The sequence below is a fragment of the Amblyomma americanum genome, chromosome 1 (assembly GCF_052857255.1).
Source record: "Amblyomma americanum isolate KBUSLIRL-KWMA chromosome 1, ASM5285725v1, whole genome shotgun sequence".
Taxonomy (NCBI): Eukaryota; Metazoa; Arthropoda; class Arachnida; order Ixodida; family Ixodidae; genus Amblyomma; species Amblyomma americanum.
Window position 1 is genome coordinate 169,502,499 of NC_135497.1, and position 6,000 is coordinate 169,508,498.

The window sequence follows — 6,000 nt, forward strand, 5'->3', positions numbered from 1 at the left end:
TAATAATAATAATAATAATAATTGATCTTTTGAGGAAAGGGAATGGCGCAGTATCTGTCTCATATATCGTTGAACACCTGAACTGCGCCGTAAGAAAAGGGATAAAGGAGAGAGTGAAAGAAGAAAGGAAGAGAGAGGTGCCGTAGTGGAGGGCTCCGGAATAATTTCGACCACCTGGGGATCTTTAACGTGCACTGACATCGCACAGCTCACGGGCCCCTTACCGTTCTGCCTCCATAAAAACGCAGCCGCCGCGGTCGGGTTCGAACCCGGGAACTCTAGATCAGTAGCCGAGTGCCCTAACCCCTGAGCCACCGCGGCGGATTCGGTGCCTAACCGCACCTGCACTAACTGCACAAGATTTTCTCTACACAAATACAAAATACGTAGACGAACAACCGTGGTGCCAGGGCAAACCTACACTTGAGCATGTCAAATGGACCTGCCCTAAGGCAGACTTAGAACATAGAATAGACCACCCTAGTGTGACGAAGTGGGAGCACTTGCTGGCCAGCCAGGACGAGTAAGCGCAACGATTAATTAATAATTAATGATTGGTTTTGGGGGGAAAGGAAATGGCGCAGTATCTGTTTCATATATCGTTGGACACCTGAACCGCGCCGTAAGGGAAGGGATAAAGAAGGGAGTGAAAGCAGAAAGGAAGAAAGAGGTGCCGTAATGGAGGGCTCCGGAATAATTTCGACCACCTGGGGATCTTTAACGTGCACTGACATCGCACAGCACACGGGCGCCTTAGCGTTTTTCCTCCATAAAAACGCAGCCGCCGCGGTCGGGTTCGAACCCGGGAACTCCGGATCAGTAGTCGAGCGCCCTAACCACTGAGCCACCGCGGCGGGGCGCAACGATTTCTCGTACGCCGATCCACGATGCAGCTGTCAAGTGCGGTATCCTGGACCAAGGATCGACCACGGCGCCCAGAGACCCGTAAGGGTCAAAAACACTTTCCATTTGTCAGAAATAAAGTTTTTCCATCCATCCATCCATCCATCTCGGCGGACACCTGAACCGCGCCATAAGGGAAGGAACAAAGGAGGGACTAAAAGAAGAAAAGAAGAAAGAGGTGTCGTAGCAGAGGGCTCCGGAATAACTTCAACCACCTGGGGATTTTTAATGTGCACTGACATCGCACAGCTCACGGGCGCCTTTGCGTATCGCCTCAGTCTATAACATGGGTAATTGCGAGGAAAAGAAGGAAAAGTAGATTACTGAAATGGCTGAAACTAGAAAAAGACATAAGAATTGCAGAAAATACAAATAAAGCAATTTTAATATTCCAGGGCTAAAAAAACATACTTTTAAACATGGGGAGAAATTTTGAATGAGGTAACAAGATATCTTTCCAGTTGCAATAATGTTGTCGTCGAGGGTTCCGCAAATCCTTAACGCGAATCCCTTGAAGCTCGTGACCGAAGGAGAGAAGAGACTAATACAAGGAGTCCTAACCTCAAAATAAGGACCTCCAGATATGTCTTTCTCTGAAGTGCGAACCGCCGAAAGAGGAGAAAATGTTCTATTGATTCAACATCCCCGCATGTACCAAAAATGTATGCCGGAGCGAATCCGCAACTGCATAAATACATATATTGGTGGGGAGTTTGCGTTGCAGAACCGTCCTTTGCAGCACCCAACATTTATTTATTATCCTATATTTGTACTATCAGGAACGACTGAAACGCCAAGAAAATTGAGGTGGCAACAAGAAAAAAAACAGCAACAAGCCCTCCACTACGGCACCTTTTTCTTCCTTTCTTCTTTCACTCCCTCCTTTATTCCTTCCATTAAGGCGCGGATCAGGTTTCCGCCGAGATGTGAGACAGATACTGTGCCATTTCTTTTCCTTAACAACAAACAACCAATTAGCTCCTGGAAAGCAAATGCGAGACGTTGACACTTTTGACGAGTGCTTGCATTTTCGAAGTGAAGTCGCCCTCGTCAAGTACAACACTTCCCCTGGCTCAGAGCTTCTTATTTCGCTCTTGGGCTCTGAGTGAATTGTTCGCGTTTCATTCTATGCTGATAGTACATACATAGTGTACATTGCCCCCTATACTTTCTTACTCTCTCTCCCCCTTTCTTTCCCTCTCCCTGTCCTTTTATTCCCGCTAACCGCAGCTCAGCTGCTTCAGGTTTCGATGGCATATGCCACGGCCAGCAACATCTTTTCTTTCTACTGTTATTTTATTATTAGAAAGCCTTTACCGACACCTCACAAGGCCTTGATTTACATGACCGGACATTCCAAGGCTATACCTTAAGTGCTGAAAATCGACGGTGTCGTGCAACGGATCGCGGAAGCCGGCTGAGATATGCATTCGTCCCTCGCTTCGCAGTCAGAGCCCTCATTAACACTACAGTGGAAACAAAGGCCGCACCAAGGTATTTCACAGACTAAGATAAGTATTCTCGGTCTGCTATCCCCAGTTTTCGCGGCGGATTTTTTAGGTGCGCCACTCGGCACGAGCGATGCCGACCGAATGAACGCGGCTTATCAAAACGCGCAGTGGCGTTCACCAGTGCGCACTTTCAGTCGTGTAAGCGATCCTAATGCTGCCTTCGACGCGCGGGTGCATCGCAGCATCGCTACTGTTGTCCAGGCGGTGGAAAATTTGCTGACTAGAGAGCCGCGCTGCAACCGTTCACGGAGTCTGCCGCCATAAATTGCCTCGCTCATAAAAAAAATCCCCTTTCTTCTTCCCTGCTTAAAAAGTGGTGCATAAAATGTAGCTCTCAATCTACACTACGCGTCTCAGAAACAGGTTTGTGTAGCTTGGTGGAGCTACTTTTCTACATTGCAAAAAAATGACCCTACACTGCTTAGGCTCCGGTACGAAAGCAAAGCGCGAGCGCAGAATAGTCCGATGAGCTCCTTATGCTATCGCGTAGGGCATGAACTCTGGCTAAAGCTTAAGTTCTAGCTGCACGTTGGTTTTACGCAGAAACCCGTAACACTTACAAATAGTAATGAATAAACTAACTTAATTCTGAATAGCTTGAGGAAATTTCAAACTCCTGTGTAGAAATAAAGAAATAGTACCTGACATTCATGCCAACCCGCCGCGGTGGCTCAGTGGTTAAGGCGCTTGTCTACTGAGCCGGAGCACCTGGGTTCGAACCCGACCAGGGCGGTCGCGTTTTGGTGGAGGCAATAATAATAATAATCGGTTTTTTTGGGGAAAGGAAATGGCGCGGTATCTGTCTCATATATCGTTGGACACCTGAACCGCGCCGTAAGGGAAGGGATAAAGGAGGGAGTGAAAGATAAAGGAAGGAAGATGCGCCCGTAGTGGAGGGCTCCGGAATAATTTCGACCGCCTGGGGATCTTTAACGTGCACTGACATCGCACAGCACACGGGCGCCTTAGCGTTTTTCCTCCATAAAAACGCAGCCGCCGTGGTCGGGTGGAGGCAAAACGCAAAAAACGCAAAAAATTATTTGCGGTTTAACCACTGCTTAATATGGTTACAGAGCGAAAGCTTTGGTGTATCAGGTGTCTGTAACGTTGAGTGCGTTCCGCACACTCGATAGGCAGCTCGCCCACCCTACCCCCGACCAGGTGGCAGTTAAATTATTGGTTGATCACGAGAGGTTGGTCACACAGTGAACGCTGCGCGCGGCCTATTGCTAATGATAATAATTGGTTTTTGGAGAAAGAAAATGGCGCAGCATCTGTCTCATATATCGGCGGACACCTGAACCGCACCGTAAGGGAAGGGATAAAGGAGGGAGTGAAAGAAGAAAGATTTGCCGTAGTGGAGGGCTCCGGAAGAATTTCGACCACGTGGGGATCTTTAACTTGCACTGACATTGCACAGCACAAGGCCCCTTAGCATTTTGCTTCCATAAAAAGCGCCGCCGCCGCGGTGGTGTTCGAAATAATAATAATAATAATTGGTTTTGGGGGGAAAGAAAATGGCGCAGTATCTGTCTCATATATCGTTGGACACCTGAACCGCGCCGTAAGGGAAGGGTAAAGGAGGGAGTGAAATAAGAAAAGAAGAAAGATTTGCCGTAGTGGAGGGCTCCGGAAGAATTTCGACCACGTGGGGATCTTTAACTTGCACTGACATCGCACAGCACAAGGCCCCTTAGCAGTTTGCTTCCATAAAAAGCGCCGCCACCGCGGTGGTATTCGAACCCGGGAACTCCGGATTAGCAGCCCAGCGCTCTGATCCGGAGTTCCCGAGTTCGGACCCGAACGCGGCGGTTGCGTTTTTATGAAGGCAAAACGGTAAGGCGCCCGTGTAGTGTGCGATGTCAGCACACGTTAAAGATCCCCAGGTGGTCGAAATTATTCCGTAGACCTCCGCTACGGCACCCCTTTATTCCTTTATTCGTTCACTCCCTTCTTTATCCCTTCCCTTACGGCGCGTTTCAGGTGTCCAACGATATATGAGACAGATACTGTGTAATTTCCTTTCCCCCAAAATAAATATTATTATTATTGGCCCAGCGCTCTAACCACTGAGCCACCGCGGCTATTGCTGCAGTCCCACTTTCTACCGCGCGGTGGTGGCTTCTTGGCGTAACGGGGCTAGGATCACATGTTACGCACATGTTACGAGGGCTCCTTTCCACCGGGGGTATCTGTTGCTAAACCGTCGTCGTCGCTTCTGATGACGCTGTTGTTGCGACGCGCGTCTTTTCTTTCAATCTATCCTCTCCTATCTTTCAAATCTCCTACTCTCTGCACATGGCAGCTATTGTGTTTCACGGAAACCGAACGCGTGAACGCAATGATCCGCCTTGCGACTAAGGCAGCCCTAAACCTACCTCGTAGCACTAGCACAGCCAAACTTTTTGCACAAGGCATGCATAACACCATTCAGGAACTAGTTGACGCGCACCTTCAGACACAGTACCTTAGACTTGCCACGAGCGCCACTGGCCGCCATATACTCTCCTCCCTTCGCATCAACATACCCGCTAACCAGTCAACCCTTATACTCATCCCTCGACACATCCATACACCTCTCGTTGTGAAAGCCCTTCCTCGAAACGTCCATCCCCAATATCACATCCCTCGCCGCGTAGCTCGCGCTAATGCCCTCCATAAGTACTATGGGCAAGCCCACGATGCCGTTTGGGTAGATGCCGCATGTACAGCGCACGAAGCGGTAGCAGTTGCCCACAATCCAACCCTACCTCACCCCCTAACTCACCGTCTTCCCTCGGGCTCTACGCCTGAGGAGGCAGAGGAGACCGCCATCGCCCTAGCCCTTGCACATTCGGACGCCCAATATATCTTCAGCGACTCTAAAACGGCTCTGTCCCACTTTGCCAGGGGCAGGATTCACGCCCCTGCCTGGCAATTGTTGAACACCCCTACCCAAAATTTACCGCGCAGGGTAGAGCTTCAGTGGGTGCCGGCTCACTCTGGGAACCCTGGAAACGAGGCTGCCGATAAATTGATAATAATTTAATTATTGGTTTTGGGGGAAAGGAAATGGCGCAGTATCTGTCTCATATATCTTTGGACACCTGAACCGCGCCGTAAGGGAAGGGATAAGGGAGGGAGTGAAAGAAGAAAGGAAGAGAGAGGTGCCGTAGTGGAGGGCTCCGGAATAATTTCGACCACCTGGGGATCTTTAACGTGCACTGACATCGCACAGCACACGGGCGCCTTGGCGTTTTTCCTCCATAAAAACGCAGCCGCCGCGGTCGGGTTCGAACCCGGGAACTCCGGATCAGTAGTCGAGCGCCCTAACCACTGAGCCACCGCGGCGGGGCCCGATAAATTGGCCCGAGGTCTGATTTGCCAGACTCAGGACAGTCTCGATCCAGGATTCTCGAGGGAGCGGGCGCACACCTTTGCGGAGCTCACGCAAATACCCCGTTTGAACCGTCGGACTTACCTTCCTCCCCACCCCTCTCGTACGCACTCCCAACAGATCATCTTCAGACGCCTCCAGACCCGCTCTCTGTCATCCCCTCAGCTTTTATCCCACTATTGCGGCACATCCCCTGCATGCTCCCTATGT